The sequence below is a fragment of the Thermobia domestica genome, chromosome 2 (assembly GCF_964235325.1).
Source record: "Thermobia domestica chromosome 2, izTheDome1.hap1.1, whole genome shotgun sequence".
Classification (NCBI taxonomy): domain Eukaryota; kingdom Metazoa; phylum Arthropoda; class Insecta; order Zygentoma; family Lepismatidae; genus Thermobia; species Thermobia domestica.
Genome location: NC_137455.1, coordinates 228402579 through 228427586, shown reverse-complemented (window position 1 = coordinate 228427586; position 25008 = coordinate 228402579). Strand labels below are relative to the sequence as shown.

The following is a 25008-nucleotide window of genomic DNA, read 5'->3' as shown; positions in this document are numbered from 1 at the left end:
ACCAAATATCCAGACAATAACCATGACCCTATATATATATAAAACTAGCAGCGTTCACCCCGCTTCGCTGGGGTCACCCCGGAACGCAATAAACTTTGTTACTTAGATAATTTTTACTTTTTCGCTTTCAAGTGATATGATAAAAACCATAGAAGATTGCAGTAAATGTTAACATTATATCGCCTGTCATTTATGTTAACCCGCCGAGTGACACGGTCATGTGGGTTGCATATAAATACGCTTAGATTTAGCTATGATGAGCTAACAAAGGATTTCTACGTTATGGACACTTGAATGGTCAATTATCTCAAGACACTGGTAATTGAAAATTAAAGTGATATGATAAAAACCATCTAGGGTCCAAATCTTAATAACCCCCCAAAAATGAAAGAAATTGGTTCAGCCGTATTAGCGTGATGAGCTAACAAAGGATTTGTACGTTCTCTTTTATATATATAGATGAAAGAAAAATAATAAAAAGTGCTCAAAATCAAGGAAAAGCAATGTTTGTTTTTGAAAATTTTCTTACACTTCACGCCAATCATTGTGGCGTTTCACTGCGGGTCTGTCGACCTCACTCTTACGGGGGCACCGTCGTATACTCTCGTCCCTGGCGATGATTTTCCACGGCATAGCACTGTTAAAAGAATGCTTCTCACACTGTTCTTTATTCATTAGAAATGCATTACAACAGTGACATAAAGGAGTAAAAATTTTTCTCTCCCTCCAAGACCCTCCCCTCTGTCAGAAGAGACATCATATTTCTTTGTACCATGTACAGTTTCCGTCACTCTGGAATATTAATTTCTATAAGAAATACAAATAAATTTTCTAAGAAAATATATGAGTTCAAATAAAAATGTTACAACCGACGGAAAACAGTGTGTCATTGTTGCCGGCGGTTTCAATCTGAAACCACATATATTTTCAAAATAATATACACAATTAATAATATACAAAATACACAAGCAATAATATACAAAATAATATACACAATATAGAAATATACAATTTCAAAATAAGTGTATTTAGGATAGATAATTCAACAGAAGCATCAATAGTATCCATAATATAGAATAAAATATTCATATATTACGTTTGCTCCTGAAAAATTTGCCCCGAAAGATGTAAAACAGTTAAATTTCACCGATGACGCAACAAAGTTGCTAGAAATCTTAACGTCAATTGGCAATATAGTTTCAACGAAAATCCTGGAAATAATTTAAATTGCTGTCCCTAGATGGTTCGCAAAGTTCATACTAAAAAGTGATTTCATTCTGAAACCAGTGGGCTGCATGGAGAAGAAAAGTTAGAAATGTGGTTTCACACTGAAACCACTGGCCCGGAAAGGGTTAAACTTCATCTATACCATTATATCCATTTGCAACTGGAATGCTCAAAAGATTTTGGGTCCTGGAGAAAAGCAGACAGCGCCGTACCTTAGACTTTTTCTGGGGGAAAGGCATTATACGCTATTTGGACCCCCTTAGAAAACAGTTTTCCTAATTCTTGGACCCCCTCTTTCAATCTTTCTCTTACTCTTTATGGGCCCCAGAGTCTGTGGACCCTCTCGCACGACAAGGTCTTCGGGGCCATTAGTTAAGCCTTAGGATCCGTTCTATATATGATAAATTAATTAAAGGTACAATATTGACAAATCTTAATGACATACGAATAAATATTTCTAGGTATGTCCCTAATAGTAGACACTTTTTTTTACTAAAATGGTCCCACAACTCATTTTTGTTTCATTTACTTTTTTGTGCTGTTTTGTTTATGTAATGTAGTGAACCTGTTTGATGCTTCATTTAAAATTTCATGTTCGTACAGTATATGGAGTAAGAAAATTTTGTCTTAAAATGGGCCATTCTTCGAAAGGAGGGAAGTTTCCCTGGGGGGCAGTTGCCTCCCTGGCTCACCCACATGTTACGGCCCTGAAAGCAGAAGCAGAATTTGAACGCCCATACGCATCGTATAGTATTAAGTAAAACTTATAACACCTCTAAATTTATTGAATGAGTACCCATGGGATCATTCCATACTAGTCTTCACAATATTCCGCATACAGTAATGCAACGTAAAAGAAACAAAAATTATTATTCCGATTATTTCAAACTACCGTGGTTTTACTATACGGATCCACACAGAAATTCATCAAAAGAAACATATTTCTTTCTCTAGTTTCACTTTTTGTACCTTCAGCAATCATTTGCGAGGTGTGCTCTTGCATTCTTCGGTACACGTTCATTTTAATAGGTATTTTGCAAAACACCAAGCAACCTGTGCTAGGTGTCCACTAATAAGCAATGTGCTAGGTGTCCACACCAAACAACGTGTAGTTTTACTATACGGATCGATAGTATAATTAGTAGTAGGAGTAGAAGTAGGAGTAGGAATAATAGGAGTATTAGTAGTAGTAGTAGTAGTAGGCAGGCCAGTATTTAGGTAAGTGCTAATCTGTGCTTGGGTACAGGGCGACAGAATTTAGGGTTCGGCAAAATGTTGGATTTTTTTAAAATTTACAATAAAGTAAAATTTAAAACTAGCAACTCGCAGAGTCCCGAGCAAGCGCGAGAAAATATGTTCGTGTTTTTAATTCGCTCTAACTGCAGTTCTTACTAATTAGCTAGCTTATCTGATTATTTTTAAAAAGTCATCCTCTCCCATCCCCACTCCAAGAGGTGAGAAGGAACTTGAACATTATGAAAACTGATACCGTTAACTCAATGACCTAGAAATCTATGAATTCAACACTAATATCTGTTGTTTTCGAATTTAAAATCTCGCCCACTCGCTCGGAAGTGAGTATAACCTTCAAGTTGAATTGTTTTAAAACTTTCACTATTCATCTCAGCGACCCCAAAAGCTTTGAATTCAACTTTGACATAGGTCGTTTTCGGGGAAGGGGCGGCAAATTAGTAAGAACGCAGGGGCGCGCAATATATAAATACGGACCTGGGAGTAGGAGTAATAGAAGTAAGAGTAGTAGTAGTGGAAATAGGAGTGGGAGAAGTAATAGTAGTAGGATGAGGAGGAGGAGTAAGTAGGAGTAGGTGTAGTACTAGTAAGTGTAGGAATAGAAGTAGGACTAATAGGAGCGGGAATAGTAGTATTAGTATTATTATTAGTAGTAGTAGTAATAGGAGGAGAAGGATTAAGTAGTAGTATTAATAGTAGCAGTAGTAGAAGGAGGAGAGGTAGTAATAGTAGTAGTAGAAGTAGTCGTAAGAGTAAGTGTAGGAGTAGGGATGGGTAGTAGTATAGTGGTGGAAACGGTTTAGAGGCACCGTAGGTGTTGGTTGGGTTCTGGTGTCGACATAAAATGGGAAATTACAGACTTGCGAAAATTTTATGTCAGGCAGCTTATTGAAGATTACATGCATTTCAGGTTAGACCTTTTCTATATCCCTACGTAAATACGCATCTCAGAGGTAAGTGCACACAATATTTTGTTTACTTATATACTACTCTATCAAACTATTATTAGAAATTTCTTCTGTAAATTTTATAAATCTATGGATCGATATAGTGAAACAGCACCGAAGTAGAATTTGAACGACCATATGCATCATATAGTATTAAATAAAACTTAAAATATCTTTAAATCTATTGAATAAATTCCCATGGGATCATTCCATACTAGTCTTTGAACAGTAACGCAACGTAAAAGAATAGAATAATTGTTATTTCGATTATTATTGAAATAACTCAATCGCAAATTGTGTGCTGCCCTGTCGTAAACCTTAAATAAATGGTCCCATTCTTAGCTTGTAGGTACGTACCGTAAAGAAAGTACGGATAAGTTATCAATGATAAATGATAGGTGCGGTGCGTACGTAGTATTTTAAAAGTTGTGAAACAGTACACTATCTTTGAAGCTGCATTCGCGCAACCACCATCTTGACAAAGGTCTGTTCGGAACGAGTTTATAGGTTTCGAATTTGGCTGCGATATTAAGGTGAGCGAAATGAGTAGAATTATTAAGTCAGATACCAGTAATATTGATAATAATTGAAATTTCAAAAAAGAAACTAGGATTGGTAAATATAACGAATTCAGTTCATAAAAACAACAAACACTCTCACAAGAGATTTTTAACCAGTGTATATGCTTTTGTGTGTGTGTTTTATTTTTTTTATTTATTTTTTTTTGAATTAACCCCTATTTCCAGGTATTGTGTATTGAAAAACAATGCACAAACCGTACGTAGCTCAAAGTGCAACAAAATGAAAAATACATTCCCAATTTAGTAAATTAGATTTGTAAAATTTACGAAAAAAAAAAAAAAAATTGAGACCTTTGTACAAGAGGTACTGGGTTCTAAACCGCACATATATAATAAAGTAGAAATACAAAATACAAAGGGTGCTTGTGTACTTTTGGCACACCACATGGCCTTTGTGCTGTATTGCGGGTCCACACGAAATTCAAAAAAGTGGTTCCAAAATGTATGTAGTCCTACTTACCAGGGTTGGCTGGTTTAAACCAGCTGTTTAAAAAAAAAAAAAAAAAAAAAAAAAAAAAAAATGCTTTAAATCGTGTGAACCTAATGGTGACGTTTCCACATATCAATCCATTTGCATTAGTATTGGAGTATGTTTAGTACAAGTGGTCCAGAAGCACGTAAAAACACAAGATTTACAGGAGAAATGAATGATGCAAGCACTTAGACGTAACATAACGTAACCAAATCTAACCTAACCTAACATAAACTAACCTAAGCTAACCTGAAATAACCTACACTAAACTAATATTAGTAGAAATAAGCGAAATTCTAATATTTTTTGGAAAATTATCCGGGACCCCTACACTTATATGACATAAACTAAACTCAACTAACCTAACCTAACCTACCCTAAACTAACCGAATGTGAACAGAAATTACGAAAATTGTAATATTTTTTAGCGGTTTGGATGTCACTTTAAAGCTAAAGTCTTCTTTATAACCTCGGTATTACAGAAAGATGTTAAGCCTTAAACATACAAAACGAAGCCAAATTGTATGTTTTTGCTTGCCTGAATGCTTTTTCTTTATAAATTCGCAAAGGTTGCCTCAATGTATTGATAAACATTGGTAAAATTTATCAACTGCCTACGTATCTTCCTACATTAGCTTGGATTGGACATTGTTTTAATTTTATTGAATGATATCTACATACTAAATTTGGAATTTAATACCTCAGTTTTAGCGTACTGATTATGATACGTTGACCTGAGATTTTGCGTGCAAAGTAATAACAGGATATGCTTTGCGTTTAAAGTAATAACAGGATTTTCCCAATGGCTAACGCGGGAGTTTCCCGATTTGTATGTAATTCTGTATAATGGTTTCATTTGTGTAACTATTTATCTTTTTGTCCTCTCTTGACAATTACATTAGCAAGTATGTAAAGATCAGTACAAAGTATTTTTTATCAGGAGTCCTTCGTAAGTGAGTCGGCAGACTCATTGCATTTGTGGCCAATTAGTCCCGGTTTCGAGTCTAAATGGAGGACAATTTCTCTCGGATGTAAGCCGGGAAGCTGTTTGGATCCCGCTTTAGGATTATAAGACCCATTCCAGCATATCCCTGTCGTTGCACAATAACAGCAAGGCGAACCAAAATTATTTCTGTCCACATGTACTGTAAATACATAGAGCGAATTATTTAAACAATATATATATATATATATATATATATATATATATATATATATATATATATATATATATATATATCGTTTAAACAAAAAGAAACTTTTTTTCAATAAAAACCATGGTTTTGCCAACCCTGCTACTTACATTAGATTAGGTTAAATGACGTTACGTTGGGTTGAGTTGTAAGTCAGTTACCTTCATAACAGAAGCTTTTAAACTTTTACAGTTTGGAATAGAAAATTAGTACTTGCTTCTAAATACGTGGTCCCGATGTATGGCGTAAATCACCTGTGCTAGGTGGCCACTAATGGCACGAATGCTAGAATCAGGGCAGGGCGAAGTTTTTGACGCCGAGCAATAGTGCGGGTATACGCCCGAAAGGAGCAGGGGTTTCAGCGAGGATGGGCATACACGTAAGCAAGGGCAGTGAAAACAGGTGGGTTTTGCAAGTGATGCAAGTTTCAACAGTACTTGTCATGGTTTTGGAATAGTAATGCTCCACTTGTAAACATAAAATACGGTACAGCTTCTGTACTGTGCAGAAACACATCACCGTAGTAGTCACGTAGCGGGTTAGATTGGTTAGACTCTCGTTGCTTTTGTCTAATTATATAAAACTCAAGCACGATACGTCAACGTGGGCGTAAACATGCCTTTTCCACACCGTCTTTCCCGCCATTAAATCATAACGAGTGTATTTATTGTCTGTAGTGATGGGCAAAAGACCGGGAACTATTTTGGGGTTCTTTCCCTTGGTTTAAACCCGTTTTTTTTTTTTTTTTTTTCATTTTGGGAAAATATGAGGGTTTCTTCCATGTAACAACGATAAAAATGCATATTTTTTATCTACAATTATTTGTGTTTATAACTGTAGCTATCTCTCTTGACATGGAGAAAATTCCGTGTTCTTTCGCCAAATATAATAATACAGTTCTCATAAATTTTACAATTTTATGAAAATTAAGAAATTAATTCCGAACTTAACTACTTACGATGCTTCCGAAAGTAATCATGTGTCCGAGTCAAACTAACAGTAAGAGTCACTCAAAATAACTTTACTTAAGCCAAATGAAGGGTACACGGAAAAAAGGGGCTAATCGACATTTTATATTTCTTTCAGGAGAAGCAATTTAAAATATTGATGGTCCCTTTTTTTTCATCTATTGCTTCTTTTTCTTTCGTAAGTTTCTCCGCAGCGAGTCACTTTTCCACAATATTCATAGTACATTTAGGAGTACAAACTAGCAGCAACGTGTATGCGTGTCGGCTTTTTCGCAAAAATTGCAATGAGTCCCTTTTTTTCCGTGAAACTTTCAAATGATTTTTGTGTGAAATAAGAGTACACGGCAAGGTTCTAGAACACAGGTCCCCCTCCAGTCCACCACCAAGAAGCCAAATTAGGTTAATTACGACAAAGTAGACTATTTCAGAAACTATTAACAAACCAAAATACTACTTCCATAAAGGGATTTCTTCCAATAATCTACCTACATTATAAAATAGCAGTGGGGGAAGAGCCCCCACATACCCGAAATGTATATTATTTTCGAACATATGTTATTAGAAGAAATCCTTCAATGTAAGTGGGTATTTGGTTATTTACTATTTCAAATAATTTACCTTATCGTGATTCACCCGACTTGCCCTAAAAAACAAAACTAACCAGAAATATCAACAACATCAGACACTGCAAAACAATATACCCATTACAAACAAATGAAATTCAAAGACCACCACACTGTATGTCACAAAAAGAATTTTGTAAACCCTCAAAACCCAAACACACATACAAACAACAGAATCAACAAATAGAACACTAAAAGAAACTAGGTGGCTAAGTAAACAAGCTTCGCAGTGGACTGTTCAAAGATTGAAGTTCGATATTCTGTTTCGGTATTAATATATTTCAACGATAAAAAAAGTCCAAGAACTGGAAGAAAAGAATAAGGAACGAAATAACGAACCAAAGCAAGGTACGTAAAGTTTATCAATACTTTGATTCTATATTTAAATGAATGTTGTCCAGAAAAGATTAAGAGGTATACCACCTGCGGAAGTAAACATTCACAAACAGTTCCTAATTGGTGCACGCCACATCTTAGATCTCAGCGGGATAGACTAATCACGTTGTATAATATTGCTAATATAACAGGGTTATCTAGAGATAAAGAGAGATTTAAAATTGCCAAAAAGATAATACAGAAAAGAAATTAAAGCAGCAAAAATTACTGCAAACGAAAATTGGATAAATAATTCAAAAAACAAGTGCGCAGCGGCTTGGTCTATAATCAATAAGGAAATAGGAAAATGCAATATTAAAGATCCCATACCAATATCCGCCAATGAATTCAATGGACATTTTGTAAATAACATAAGGATATTAAGTGATAAGTCAAAAAGTGAAGACTTTTCTTCTGAAAATCAAATCTATAATTTTAGTAGTTTATTAGCACAGCAAAACCTAAATAACGTTAACTCGAATTTTCAGTGGACTAGAATAAATACCAGGACTGTTTTACAAATTGTTAATAAATTAAAATCTTCAAACAGTGAAGATCTTTATGGGTTTTCTAATAATTTGTTTCGAAAAATAATTGATGTTATAATTGATCCTTTGGTTTACTTATTCAATTGGATACTTTTAGATGGAATCTTTCCTGACTGCCTTAAAATGACAGGGTACAGTACCTATACATAAGAAAAATGATAAAAGTGATCCTAATAACTACCGTCCTATATCATTAGTCCCAATTATTTCAAAAGTTTTTGAACAATGCATCAAAAGTCAATTATCAATGTACTTTGAACAAAATAAAATATTCCACAGTTCGCAATTTGGATTCAGATCTGGCCTTTCCACGATTAAGGCAGTAGAAAACGTAGTATCACACATATTAGATAGCTTCGAAAATAATTTAAATACGTGTGCAACATTGATAGATCTAAGTAAAGCATTCGATACGGTGTCACATCATATATTGCTTGAAAAATTATATTATTATGGTATTCGGGGAACTGAGTTGTCATTGATTAAGTCCTATCTTAGTAATAGACGTCAATCTGTCCGTATTATTAACGAAAGATCAACATTTTTGGATGTAACAGCAGGGGTACCTCAGGGTAGTGTGTTAGGATCTTTACTTTTTCTTATCTATATAAATGATTTCCCGAGTTTTCTACTTTGTAAATCTGTATTATATATTGATGACACAACTCTTCTAAATACGGGTAAGAATTTAGTAAGTGTTAAAACTAAAAGCAATGAAATGCTTGAAATATCATCTATATGGTTAAAGCATAATAAACTTTATATAAATGAATCTAAAGCAGAGACTACATATTTTTCTCTTAGTAATCATATGACAGGTAGATATGCACCATTCTGTAAAACTACTGGGAATCCATCTAGATCCGAAATTAAACTGGAGTGAACATACTGAAAATTTATGCAGGAAATTATATAGGGTGCTATTTTTATTACGTAAACTGAAAACAACAGTTACAGAAACAATGCTTCTTGCAGCATACTATGCCTTTTTCCATTCTCATCTACAGTATGGCATAATATTGTGGGGAAAATCACCAGGTGCCCAGACTGTCTTTAAATGGCAGAAAAAAGCCATAAGAGCAATAAAAGGTTTAACTGATAGTGTATCGTGTAGACAATATTTTACGGATTTACAAATTATGACAGTTCCCTCTTTATTTATTTATAGTTGTCTTATGTACGTTAAAGAAAATGAGAGCAGTTTAGGTTATCGTAACAATATCCATTCCTATAATACTAGACATAAAGATGACTTAAATACGCCTTATATTAGGCTAAGTATAACACAAAGAAGTTATAAATATACAGGAATGAAACTATATAATACATTGCCAGTGCATATACGAATGATGTGTGATAATGATTTCAGAAAACATTGTAAATCTTTTCTTGTAAATAATTCTATTTATAGTATCAACGAATTCGAAGACAAGTGTAAATTGTAACTTTTTTCTTTCTTTCTTTCTTTGTATATATTTATTTACATGCTCACAATGTCTATTGCAACAAATGTTGCGTAATGACAATAAATATTCTATTCTATTCTATTAGTTTTACAAAGGGGGACCTATGTTTTAGAACCTTCCCAGAGTACACCAAATATGCTAATAATAGTATATTCTTTGTAAAGTTTGTAATTATGTAGTGACTGATGAAGTTCACTGTATCATAAAGTTGCTTAATGACTCATAAAGGCCAAATACAAGGGCCAAAGTATCACTAAATCACATTTATCACGTCATATGTAAGTGTATTTTTAAGGAAAATACGCGTACATCTGACAGACCTGAAGTCAGTAATATGTAAGTAAGGTGGGCAAGTTTTCTTTACTTTTCCGTAAACTTTGATTCTGAAGACCTTTTTCGTACGGACAAAATATGTGCTTACCGTTTCTCCTTCAGCGTAAAAGACCGAATTTCATGCTCTTTTAGTTCTCTCTTGAGCTTTCCACAAAGCTATTTTTGGAGGTTGCCTTTGTTGCAGATCTAATTCAATTAACTGTAATGACGCAGTTCCACTCGAACTGCACAGTGACAATCAGGGTTTGAAAAAACCCGGGCTTTTGTGAAAAAGCCCAACCCACCTGGGCCTATATGTTTTTTTTTTTCGGGTTTAATTGGGTTTTTCGGGTTTTATCGAAATGTTTCAATGTCTTTGGGGTAAAAGTGTTAAAATGTGATTTATATTTGATTTATATTGTCACAACTTACAACAATTTTCTACTCACTGCTGTTTTGAAAAAATGGCCGCCATTTTGATATTTTACATTCGATTGCCGAGAAAATCTATACAGCAAATTTAGCATATCTCGTGCTTCCATCGTCGAAATTTCAACTTAAGAGACTGAAAATTGCGCTTCGTACCGTGGATACTCGCTGTTTTGAAAACGGCTGCCATTTTGATATTTTACGTTGATATGCCTCCAAAATCTATACAGGAAATTTAGTGTGTTTCATGCTTGTACTCTGAAAATTTTAACTTAAAAGACCGAAAGTTGTACCCTGTAGTATGAGCGGTAGAGGCAGACAAACGTGTTGAGTTGATTTTGTGTTTAACGTCCCTTTCAGCAGTGAGGCTATATGAGACGGGACCTACTGATTAACATGGAATCCGAACCACATGAGCTTCCTCCGGGAAGCAGACCCGGGTCTCCCACGCCGAAGACGCGTACACTAACCGCTTAGCCATGAAGGAGCTCGGCAGACAAACGAACAAATGTAGATAAAGTCATCCAGAAGCCTAACTGACGTTCGCCAAATATAAATACCAAAAGGGTCTATTAATTTAAAACAAAGATACAATTCATTTTATGGTGCCTTCCATCTCAATTCAGGCAGAGCATGTACCATCACCATCTCAGATATTGTTGAAACTTTTTTTATAGCAACTAGACATGTTTTTAGGAGACCCATATTTTTTTGTTTTGTCGAAAAAAATTTTCCCGCCAAGTAATGGGCCATCAAAGACGGGGAGTACAATTTATGAATTGTAAAAGACATGGAAAATGGTCAACTTCGGAGCCCCACCATTCAGCTATGGAGACAGGTAGAGTTATAATTCTTGTTGTGGTATGTATCCTCGTCGCCATAAGTGCCTTTACATCGCAGTGACGGGTATGTGACCGCGCAATACCCCAAGGAAGGGATGGTTGTATAAGAATTTGTGATTAATTTTGAAGAGTTTTTATTTTGACTAGGGAATTAACATAGGTGAAGGGAGTAAAGACACAGATTTGAAGCATCAGTTCACTGCTATTGAAGCATCAGTGCACGAAAAGATTCGTATTCTCAGTTTTTCTATTTATTGTTTTATATGTTAAGTTAAACACCACAATATGTATCACTGATATCGCAGATCGTATTATTTTTTAAAATCGTGTTTGTAACCTATTGTCAAAACATTCACCTCCAGACATGATGTAGAGAGAAGAGAAAGAGATACGACATCTGTAATATATGTATATGTGATTCACTAAGTAACTGTAGAAATTAGTTAAAGGACAGATAAGAGAGCGAAAAGGAGCTCTGGAAGTCTGAACTTTTTAGAAACGTCCTAGATAGGTGAAAATATAGTTAAAAATTGCCAAAGGTATCATGTAAATTACCTCTCTTTTCTTATATTCTAGTATACTTTTCCTTTCACATCCAAACATCTCTATTCAGAATTACGAGATAAAGGTGGAGAGAGAAACATTCCCATTTCAAGAATTATATCAGGAAAAAAATCTTTTGACTTAGACTAGATTCGAACTCGCAACCCTTGCATCCATGGCTCAGCGCTCTACCGATTGAGCTAACAACTACTGTTGGAAAAGCCAGATTTCTACAACTACCGGTTGCTGAATGGTGTGTATTAACCAAGTTTGCCGAGATAATTGCTTAATATAGCTATAATAATAATAATAATAATAATAATAATAATAATAATAATAAAGGAGAAGAAGAACAGGATCTAAAAAGTCACATATGTTAAAAGTTTGACGTGCAGAGTAAGTCCTAATATGAGATTTTATTAATTATATATAATAAATGTAAGCGTGGTTTATTCGTGCGTGCTACTCAAACTGCGCAACTCGCTACCTAGTCCCATAAGGGTTGTACGCTTATGGTATAGTAGCCTAGCGTCCTCCAACCGTGAAGAATGTTTCTGTTTGAACCTATGCGTGCCCAAAGAGGAAGGAGATTGAAAGAAAGAAAAGTGGTTTAGAAATTATGCAAACGTAGAATATCTCACGAGGTGAGGTGATATAGAATTCAGCGTGTCTTTCAGCTACTACTCTATACAAGACGTGCATCTACGACTTAACGTGGAACCCGAACCACACGACTCCTGACGGGAATCGAAACCCATATCACCTCTAGTTCTATCATGGGAGAGACAGGAACATGTAAAAATAATCGAAAATTTCTTCTATCTTTCTGATAAAGAAAACAAAGTTGATACCAGATATAAATAACGAAAAAACATATGAATTTAAATGTAAAATTTGAGTCCAAAATACCCACTTATAAACAACTGCTGAATTTTAGAAAATAAAGACATGTAAATTGAAGTTATGTGATTAACTTGGAGCTTCAAAAACCAACACCCAGAAACCGCTGTGTAAAGTCTAACTGATGCAAATTTTTTTATTGCATAACTTGCTTTCGGCTAGGCGGGGAGTCCGCCCCCAGACGCTTGCATTTGCTCTTTCTCCGACCTCTCACTTCTCATATCCCTAAGACCTCTGATCTTAAGTGGTTTCGAGATATGGCTATCTTATTGTAACAATTTCAACTCCCAACTTTGACTTCCTGCTGTTTTTCTTCTAACCGTAATATATATATATATATATATATATATATATATATATATATAAAACGCTGAAATACATCTTTAATCAAGATGTTTCTACTCTTAAGGGATTTTGGAATATGGCCAATCTATTTTACCAATTACAATTTAAACCTTTTTTTTTCTAAGGAAAAATGAAAAAACGCAGAAACATGTCTTTAATTGTTTTACTTGCAAAACCTAAACACCAATTTTCATTCCCGGCGGGAGCTCATGTATTTCGAATTCCACGTTAATCAGTAGGTTAACGTTTCATATAGCTTCGCTACTGAATGGGACGTTAAACTCAAAATCAACTCAACCAATTTTCATGTCAATAACCTTAACGATTTTCGAGTTATGACCATCCAATTATAACAATTGTAACTTTACCCTATTTTCTTCCTTTCTAGGGCAAATATCATAAAAACGCTTACATACATATCTAATTATTTTAAATGAGAAGTCCATATACCAAATTTCATGTCGTTAACACTCAAAGATTCCAAGGTATGGGCATTTTAAGATAATTGCCACTCCTCTTTCTCCCTTTTCCCTTCAAATTTCCAAATATTCTTCTTTTAGTGGAACCTTACATTACAAATCATATGCCCTTTCTAAACTTCAAGCAGTGTTGGGTAAGTTACTTGTAAAAATGTAACGCGTTACAAGTTACTTTACTTTCTCTTAAAATGTAACGCGCTAGTAACGCGTTACATGCCCCCAAAAAGTAACTGTTACTTTACTTCGAAAGTAACGCGTTACTTTTAGGTGCGAAACTTTAAAAATGTGGAAAAAATTATGACTTCAATTTTCCGTACTACTGTTACTACCGCTATTATTATTATTATTATTATTATTATTGCATGTTCTGAATCGCTTTATGTAAATGCAAGGACAAATTTTTACTTGATATATGAACATTTTCATATAATGTAACATTGATAAAATGCCATACTGCGTTACTCGTAGGGATGAGCACGAGCGAGTTCGAGCGGGTTTTATTTGACACTCGATTCGACTAGAAACAGACATCTTTAAGCTCGAGCCGAGAATTCGACTCGAAAAATTTCCATCAAATCGACTCGCATTGGGATCGAGTTCCGAGTCGACTCGAGCCAAATCCGGTGTGTAGTTTCGAGGACATTCTTCAAGTATATTACATAGACAGTGTAATTCTTATCAGTGACACTACAACTACTACTACAACTTGTATTATTATTATTAATAATAATAATTATTATTATTATTATAATAACACTGTATATAAAAAGAAAGATACGCAGTTTGTATTTGAATACTGAAAAACTAGTTGATTGTCAACCTCGGTAGTCGTGAAGTCTAGGAGTCAAGGACATTGTTCACGAGCTTCTGAATTTGGGTTGAGGGTCTAGGTTGAATATTCGGGCTCGAGCCAAACACTGTTAAAAGTTATAGGGCACTGGCCAAATGTCTTCAAAACTGCTCGGCCCGGGTGTAGAATTGTCAACGACTCGAGCAGATCGGCTCACAGCTCATTCACTATCGACCCGAACCGAGAAGTGATCCGAGCCAACAGCTCACGCAACCGACTTGGTTAGAGCCCTCGGCTCAGTTGAGCCGAACCGAGCAAATGGCTCATCCCTACCAAGCCAGCTCGAGCCGATGGTTCACCAACATTAAGGCCGGCTTGAGCCATCTTCTCAGTTGAGCCAAGCCGAGCTGAGCTTGTTATAAAAAAATCTCTTGTGTTCTCGTTATCGAGACGAGACGAGATGCGAGCAGTGTCCCCTCTCGTGAGCAACACTAAAAGTATTGCATGGCTTTCGTTTTCCAGTGTAATCAGGCTATGATTTCAAGACGACTTAAAACGAACGAGCCATTTATCAAACTCGACTGAACTCGAAATCGAAACTCGATGCGAAAAACTGAATCAGCTCGGAACTCGACTCGAGGATATTACCCTTGACTTGACTCGAAACTAGACTTGAAGTCGAGTCGAGTCGAGTTTTAGCTTGACTCGTGTTCATCCCTATGCGTTAGAAAAAATGGTTGCTTATTATTATTCTGCTAAACTAATTATATAATAATAACAATGTTGTTATGTAAAATTAAAAATAAAGAATATAGAGAAACATTACACTACTCTATAATCAACGGGACTCTAGGATAAGCAAACTGATCTGAAAGAACTCCAACATTACATACCATCAGAAAACTATTTTCTAGTAATAAAGTAGGCCTGCTCATCAAAACACTGTTTATTCATATTAGCCCCTTACTGTATATCGTTAATTATGGCATCCTAGTTGTTGATAAATATTTTCCGCGGGGCACTTCAGACACTTTATTTTAAATTCTGTCTACCATCATCCTCAGCTCTTAAGAAAAAAGTATTCTTTCAAATGTTCGAACGGTAAAATATTTTCGTTCTCCATCTTTATAAAAACAACACCAATCAAAGTAAAATAGACTACTGGTATCATTGCAACCTAGTTCACTCACTGAATGTATTGATTTGGAGCTATCAAAGTCTACGACAAAATCTTCCAGGTGCTTGCAATCAGTACACGTGATTTCCTTAAGGCTGTCCTCATCTTCAAAAAACAGCAAGTGGCACTACAAACTTATCTGTTTCTCTGTGTGTTGTGACTGTCAGTCACTGACATACGTAGTTCATGCTCGATTGTTTCATTCTGAGAAATTCACTTACAGGAAAGAAACGTTTCCGAACAAAAAAATACATATATTGTAGTTACTCATCCGAAATGTAACGCGAAAAACGTAACGCAAACTAGGTACGTTACTTAAAAATATGTAACGCGTTACCGTTACAGTTACTTTTAAAAAAATGTAACGCGTTACTAGGAAACGTTACTTAAAAAGTAACGCGTTACTTGCGTTACGTTACTTCCCAACACTGACTTCAAGTTTCTAGCTTAAGCGGTTTGGCCTAGCGTTGATCAATCAGCCAGCCAGAACTTGTTATTTTATATAGAAAGATACATAATAAAGCAAATTAATGACAAAAATATTACTACAAAAGCAATATAGCAAAGAACTCATATACTGTGTTAAAATATGTAGATATTCATTCATTTGGTAAATTTCATAAAACTAAGGGCACAAGCTTAGCGTACGTGCGTTTGGCGTGGGAGACCCAGGTTCGATTCCCGGTGGGAGCTCATGTGATTCGGATTCCACGTTAACCAGTAGGTCTACATATCATATAGCCTCGCTGCTGAACGGGATGTTAAACTCAAAATCAGCTCAGCTCTGCTAAGGGCATAAGCAGCGTGGACCTACGGCTTTTTGGGTCCAACCACAGATGACAAAATTACACTCCTATTGCTTTACAATTGCTGTAAATCCCCCTTGTTTGGAAATGAACGGAACTTGACATTCGCTTCACCAACTTTTCTATTTCGTGTGTTCATTTTAAAGCCGTACACAGCGCATGAGGGCATTGCTAAAGTTTTCAAAGTCAATGTAAGAAATACAGATGAGTTCTATTTACACAATGTGTACAGTAGAAAATATTCAATAATATTCCACATAGAAAATATCATACACAACAGTGTGTAAGAAATTCATCAAATGTTTAAAAATCAAAGAAAACGTACTTCAACACAAATGCAATTAAAACCTGACTCTGAGAGCGCAATAATGTTATCTTGTTCGAAGGGTCAGTGATTTTGTGCCGTACAGGCTGAGCGTGGGCTTACCCTGCCTTATGTTCGCAACATTGCTCTTGGTCAGGTGGTTTATTGCTTGTGCCTTTAGGTATTTGCCCTAAAGCTATACAGCGAGTTGTGTGCGTTCTTCCTTCCCTGCCCCTCGCTGGCGAAAATATTATTTGCTTTTCATGCATTAGGCTTTTGTGAATGTTTCTGAAAACTTTTAACAGTGTTTCAGTAACGTAGCGTGAAGTTTTGAAATGGGTAGGCTGAAATTAGATTCGTAGCTAGAAGGTGGCTAGGAGGGGCCCAATCCCCTGAAACTTGTAATTTTTGTTGTATGTATATATGAGTGTAAAGTGAATTTAAGTAACCCCCCCCCCCCAAAAAAAAACTATCCGCCCTTATTTAAGCGATCACGTCTTAGTGTTCTGACTACGCTTTAATACTTGATAGAAAAATGCTAATTCATGCAATATATTTTTCATACAATCCAAGAAAAAGTATAAGAGTGGTTCTGCTTCATATTTCCCTTAGACATACGGTTTCCTTACATATGCAATACTCGCATATCACACATACACTGTATTACTGTTTCAAAGAAACAAATAAAAACGGATAGCTATAGGACGATCTTAAGTGTAACTTCCCCAAATCATTCACCTACAAAAACACATATCAGCATACTAATGGAAAACAGTGGAGCAGTAGCTCACAGTCAATTGATGATTTTTTTTTCAGAAATAGCTATTTGTAGATTGAAAGTATGAAAAAAAAAGAAACTATAAATCATCTCAGGTCTTCTTCAGTATCGATCTTCGAAAAACTTGCGGATTCAAGGCAACGCAAAAAAAAAAAAAAAAAAAAAAAAAAAAAAATACAACATAACTGCTATGTCAATTATCAAAAACTAAAATGTAAATTTTACGCTGTGATAACGCAAACCAGTACACAATAAGGTCCATGATGAATCAATACTATTCATAATAGCATAACATTTTTATACTCTCTGTCTCTTTCTCTCTTTTTTTTTTTCTTGGTCAAAACTCGTTACTGAATGTGAGCTTCTAAATTTTTCATAGTCTCTGTTCTATACTTTCTTCCAAGACCGCATTCTGTCGCTTTTGTTTCGCCAAACACCCGAAAAGGCTAGCCTTTCGTCAACATTCGTCCACTTTCGTTGCATCGTGTTGAATTTGTGTATAGCTCAAGAAGTTTTCGTCTGCTGAGGGTGGCGGGAAAGTGATTGTCACCGCCCCATTCTCCTAATTCCATGAGAGAAGCGGAAGGCTAGCTGCCGATAGCCTTCAATACGTTCTTGCAGAAGTTTCGCTTCAACTCGCTTGATGTTTCATCAGCGTATTCTAAAATAAATCCATTTTAGTAAAATTAATTGAATCAATATCCAAAAGCAATATTTGAGGCTGATGTATAAATAAATGGATAGGCTAAGCCTTATAGCCTTAATGGACACTACGTCCCTGCAGTGTTTGGCTCGAGCCCGAATATTCAACCTAGACCCTCAACCCAAATTCAGAAGCTCGTGAACAATGTCCTTGACTCCTAGACTTCACGACTACCGAGGTTGACAATCAACTAGTTTTTCAGTATTCAAATACAAACTGCGTATCTTTCTTTTTATATACAGTGTTATTATAATAATAATAATAATTATTATTATTAATAATAATAATACAAGTTGTAGTAGTAGTTGTAGTGTCACTGATAAGAATTACACTGTCTATGTAATATACTTGAAGAATGTCCTCGAAACTACACACCGGATTTGGCTCGAGTCGACTCGGAACTCGATCCCAATGCGAGTCGATTTGATGGAAATTTTTCGAGTCGAATTCTCGGCTCGAGCTTAAAGATGTCTGTTTCTAGTCGAATCGAGTGTCAAATAAAACCCGCTCGAACTCGCTCGTGCTCATCCCTACGAGTAACGCAGTATGGCATTTTATCAATGTTACATTATATGAAAATGTTCATATATCAAGTAAAAATTTGTCCTTGCATTTACATAAAGCGATTCAGAACATGCAATAATAATAATAATAATAATAATAATAGCGGTAGTAATAGTAGTACGGAAAATTGAAGTCATAATTTTTTCCACATTTTTAAAGTTTCGCACCTAAAAGTAACGCGTTACTTTCGAAGTAAAGTAACAGTTACTTTTTGGGGGCATGTAACGCGTTACTAGCGCGTTACATTTTAAGAGAAAGTAAAGTAACTTGTAACGCGTTACATTTTTACAAGTAACTTACCCAACACTGCTTGAAGTTTAGAAAGGGCATATGATTTGTAATGTAAGGTTCCACTAAAAGAAGAATATTTGGAAATTTGAAGGGAAAAGGGAGAAAGAGGAGTGGCAATTATCTTAAAATGCCCATACCTTGGAATCTTTGAGTGTTAACGACATGAAATTTGGTATATGGACTTCTCATTTAAAATAATTAGATATGTATGTAAGCGTTTTTATGATATTTGCCCTAGAAAGGAAGAAAATAGGGTAAAGTTACAATTGTTATAATTGGATGGTCATAACTCGAAAATCGTTAAGGTTATTGACATGAAAATTGGTTGAGTTGATTTTGAGTTTAACGTCCCATTCAGTAGCGAAGCTATATGAAACGTTAACCTACTGATTAACGTGGAATTCGAAATACATGAGCTCCCGCCGGGAATGAAAATTGGTGTTTAGGTTTTGCAAGTAAAACAATTAAAGACATGTTTCTGCGTTTTTTCATTTTTCCTTAGAAAAAAAAGGTTTAAATTGTAATTGGTAAAATAGATTGGCCATATTCCAAAATCCCTTAAGAGTAGAAACATCTTGATTAAAGATGTATTTCAGCGTTTTATATATATATATATATATATATATATATATATATATATATATATATATATATATATATATTACGGTTAGAAGAAAAACAGCAGGAAATCAAAGTTGGGAGTTGAAATTGTTACAATAAGATAGCCATATCTCGAAACCACTTAAGATCAGAGGTCTTAGGGATATGAGAAGTGAGAGGTCGGAGAAAGAGCAAATGCAAGCGTCTGGGGGCGGACTCCCCGCCTAGCCGAAAGCAAGTTATGCAATAAAAAAATTTGCATCAGTTAGACTTTACACAGCGGTTTCTGGGTGTTGGATTTTGAAGCTCCAAGTTAATCACATAACTTCAATTTACATGTCTTTATTTTCTAAAATTCAGCAGTTGTTTATAAGTGGGTATTTTGGACTCAAATTTTACATTTAAATTCATATGTTTTTTCGTTATTTATATCTGGTATCAACTTTGTTTTCTTTATCAGAAAGATAGAAGAAATTTTCGATTGATTATTTTTACATGTTCCTGTCTCTCCCATGATAGAACTAGAGGTGATATGGGTTTCGATTCCCGTCAGGAGTCGTGTGGTTCGGGTTCCACGTTAAGTCGTAGATGCACGTCTTGTATAGAGTAGTAGCTGAAAGACACGCTGAATTCTATATCACCTCACCTCGTGAGATATTCTACGTTTGCATAATTTCTAAACCACTTTTCTTTCTTTCAATCTCCTTCCTCTTTGGGCACGCATAGGTTCAAACAGAAACATTCTTCACGGTTGGAGGACGCTAGGCTACTATACCATAAGCGTACAACCTTATGGGACTAGGTAGTGAGTTGCGCAGTTTGAGTAGCACGCACGAATAAACCACGCTTACATTTATTATATATAATTAATAAAATCTCATATTAGGACTTACTCTGCACGTCAAACTTTTAACATATGTGACTTTTTAGATCCTGTTCTTCTTCTCCTTTATTATTATTATTATTATTATTATTATTATTATTATTATTATTATTATTATTATTATTATAGCTATATGAAGCAATTATCTCGGCAAACTTGGTTAATACACACCATTCAGCAACCGGTAGTTGTAGAAATCTGGCTTTTCCAACAGTAGTTGTTAGCTCAATCGGTAGAGCGCTGAGCCATGGATGCAAGGGTTGCGAGTTCGAATCTAGTCTAAGTCAAAAGATTTTTTTCCTGATATAATTCTTGAAATGGGAATGTTTCTCTCTCCACCTTTATCTCGTAATTCTGAATAGAGATGTTTGGATGTGAAAGGAAAAGTATACTAGAATATAAGAAAAGAGAGGTAATTTACATGATACCTTTGGCAATTTTTAACTATATTTTCACCTATCTAGGACGTTTCTAAAAAGTTCAGACTTCCAGAGCTCCTTTTCGCTCTCTTATCTGTCCTTTAACTAATTTCTACAGTTACTTAGTGAATCACATATACATATATTACAGATGTCGTATCTCTTTCTCTTCTCTCTACATCATGTCTGGAGGTGAATGTTTTGACAATAGGTTACAAACACGATTTTAAAAAATAATACGATCTGCGATATCAGTGATACATATTGTGGTGTTTAACTTAACATATAAAACAATAAATAGAAAAACTGAGAATACGAATCTTTTCGTGCACTGATGCTTCAATAGCAGTGAACTGATGCTTCAAATCTGTGTCTTTACTCCCTTCACCTATGTTAATTCCCTAGTCAAAATAAAAACTCTTCAAAATTAATCACAAATTCTTATACAACCATCCCTTCCTTGGAGTATTGCGCGGTCACATACCCGTCACTGCGATGTAAAGGCACTTATGGCGACGAGGATACATAGGGATATAAATAAACTATATTTTATTGCAGTTCGGTTTGCGCATGCGTATCTTTTTGTACATAAATTAACAAATGAACGTTAATTTATCTGAAAAGTCGAAGTTTGCGAATTTTTTTCGAGCACTTCCGGTTCGAATTTTAAAATTCTGTTTTCACGGTTGGTAAGACCTAGTTACCCACTTTCCGAAAAAGATTTTGTATCGCTTTTGTGTGCAACCGTTTTGTCGCAAAAAATTCGAGAACTTGTAAAATTCTCAAAAATCGCCATTTTTGGGCGCCATTTTCTCGAAAACACCATCTTCTAAAATTCTGAAATTTTGTCAGATGGTTTAACTTTACATAAATAATAAACACACCAAATACCATTCTCGACCAATGCTTCATGAATTAACTACAGCCATTTGAAGTTAGCGAAGTTTCGTTAACTTTGATGTCACAGTTAGCAACACTGGAAACAATGAAATGCAATGATTTGATGATGTTTGTGGTTCACATTAATTAAATGAAGAATAAAAGGTTTTCCTGACTGTTTTTTTTTTATTATTTTGATCAAAAAAGCTCTCTGGAATAGTAAAATGAGCCTCCCCCTTACTCGTCCGTTTTCTTAAACCGAAGTAATCTCAAATGGAAATTACGATTACGAAACACACAAATTTTAAGTTTACTTAAAATGGCCATCCAATAAATTCTGATGATCTATTAAAAGCCTGAACTATTACCTCAGTGATGACTTGGAATGATCCAGACAAAGTTTCAATTAAGTGCGATGACATTACAGTGCTCGAAAAAGGACAAAAAGTTTTAAAAAAAATCGAAACAATTTCTTACGCGTTCCATCAAAGAAATTTACGGACTTTGTTTTAAACAGAACAATCTCAGCATAAGAATGGGTCACTTAGAATTTTATAGTATTCGACTAAAGTGGGTCAGTCCGCAATCTGCTAGAGAAGTGTGTGTGTGTGTGTGTGTGTATTGTGCAAATTTTAAGTTATCTGCTACTGTGTTGCAACAAATCAAAGGTGCAACCTGTATTGAAGCTGTCATAAGTGACCTATTTCCTTTAATAGTATGATCCGCTGAAAATGACAGCTGTCTTCTTCAAGAATGTAGTGAATGTCCTGGAATGAAAGGAATAAGTGTGGAGTGTACGCCATATGGGAAAACAATGATCTCGTTAAAAAAAACTGTGCCACTTTCCGTTTTCGTATCGTACATTGCTGGTTTAACTGTAAGAATTGTAATTCATGACTACATCAAGAAAATCCAAAGAGAATTAATTGCTACCGAAAAGCATCGTATAAAATTTCAAGATACTTCGTTGAAAACTGGACTGTTATTCTGCAAAGTGAAATTCAGTTATATCACCGACAAACACCGTGTGCGTGGGTTTCCTCGGGGTTCTCCCGTTTCCTCCCACTTTCTTCATTCCACCATTTCATTCATTGCTCATCATCACCGTCTCCTTTAGCCTAACCGGCATAATCGTGGGACGTAAAACTCAAAGGTTTTCAGTTATATCACCGGAATATGGAACAACTGACAGTTTTGTTGTAATAAGCGACGACAAAACACACGATTCGGCTCATGTACTCATAGCCATAGACAAGATTCTAAAAATACTCGAAGAAGAGTGAAAATATAGGTTATAGAAAAAGGTTCGAACACGTGGAAATAAGTGTCTACAATTTCGCAAACCGTGTCTGTGATTTATGATGGTGCTGCATCCCACTGTAAAAATCGCTTTCAGATGTTCGAGATGCAAACAGGTCCAATAAAGCAGTGGTTTTGCAGAGAAACTGGCCATGCTATGGTCTCTGCGGCAGTATTGGGGGGGGGGGGGGTTGTAAAGAATGTGGCAACGCGGCACAACCTTAGGTAAAAACAGATACACAGTATTAAAATCGCAGAATTCGTGAGTATAGTGCAAGTACAAACTCCGGGTATTACTCTCGTTTTGTTGCCTGGAACTGAATTCGACAACTTCCGGAAGAAAGAAAGAAAGAAAAAAAAATAAATAAATAAAAGCAAGAATGGGAAAGTATGCGACCGGTAACTGGTATTCAACGAAGTCACCTTTGGCTTTCGGAAAATGGCGAAGTTTTTATGGCAGTAACGGGTCACCATAAACTAACTTCATGCTTTCCCCAAAATCGAGCTTCTGCAATTCAAAGTGTAGATTTAAGAAGTCTGCAAAAAGGAACTTTTGTTACATACATATGCGCAAAGGCGCCGATTTGTCTGTAGATTGGGGGGGGGGGGATTCAGATGCAGAAGGTATATATATGAGGATTTTAAGACAAATTGCATTCAAATTATGCCAAATATTGTATATTCATAAATACAATAGGGGGCCCACATCAGCTTTGGGGGTCCGGTCCCCCCAGGATCGGTGCCCTTGCATATACTTATGATAACCAGTGGTGCGTAGCAGAATTATGAATAAATCATGAATTACGTGCAGTTGAAGTGCTGTTTATGCTTCCACATGGACTTTCAGCAAGGTACAGGTTTCCAGAAGATCGTAAGAGAAGTGAAAATAAGTGTTTTGTGATTATCTACAATGTGCTACGCAGGGGCGGATCCAGGACAAACTTCTGGGGGGGGGGGTGTAATACTGCTACTTAGAGCTACTTTTAAGAGCTCCAAACTCTGGAATGGGTTTTATTTATATATAAAATAAAGTTTCTTCTGGGAGGGCGATCGACTCCTTGGAACCACCTCTGGACGAGTTGTGTGTACTACTGCTATTAGCGAAGAAGACACCAAGCAAGCAAATGATTGGTCCATGTGAAAAATAAAATCAGTGAAATTTTGCTTCCAAAGATCATTTTAAGTAAGTGAACTTAAAATTTGTGTGTTTCGTAATCGTAATTCCCATCTCAGATTACTTCGTTTTTAAAAAAAAACGAAGGGGGGAGGCTCATTTTACTATTTCAGAGAGCTTTTTTGATCAAAATAATAAAAAAACAGTCAGGAAAACCTTTTATTCTTCATTTAATTAATGTGAAGCACAAACATCATCAAATCATTGCATTTTCATTGTTTCCAGTGTTGCTAACTGTGATATCAAAGTTAACGAAACTTCGCTAACTTCAAAAGGCTGTAGTTAATTCATGAAGCATTGGTCGAGAATGGTATTTGTTGTGTTTATTATTCATGTAAAGTTAAACCATCTGACAAAATTTCAGAATTTTAAAAGATGGTGTTTTCGAGAAAATGGCGCCCAAAAATGGCGATTTTTGAGAATTTTACAATTTCTCGAATTTTTTGCGACAAAACGGTTGCACACAGAAGCGATACAATTTTTTTTTCGGAAAGTGGGTAACTAGGTCTTACCAACAGTGAAAACAGAACTTTAAAATTCGAACCGGAAGTGCTCGAAAAAAATTCGCAAACTTCGACTTTTCAGATAAATTAACGTCCATTTGTTAATTTATGTACAAAAAGATACGCATGCGCAAACCGAACTGCAATAAAATATAGTTTATTTATATCCCTATGTACATACCACAACAAGAATTATAACTCTACCTGTCTCCATAGCTGAATGGTGGGGCTCCGAAGTTGACTATTTTCCATGTCTTTTACAATTCGTAAATTGTGCTCTCCGTCTTTGATGGCCCATTACTTGGCGGGAAAATTTTTTTCGACAAAACAAAAAAAT

At 35.5% G+C, this 25008-nt stretch overlaps 1 protein-coding gene across 1 annotated transcript in view; it reads left to right on the top strand.

Moving 5' to 3' along the window:
• The first annotated feature begins 3781 nt into the window (after positions 1-3781).
• LOC145678394 (uncharacterized) overlaps positions 3782-25008 on the top strand; it is a 213803-nt gene continuing 192576 nt past the window's right edge. Inside the window, exon 1 of the mRNA XM_081748474.1 lies at positions 3782-3958. The gene's annotated coding sequence lies outside the window, so the exon portion shown is untranslated. The remainder of the gene's footprint in view (positions 3959-25008) is intronic.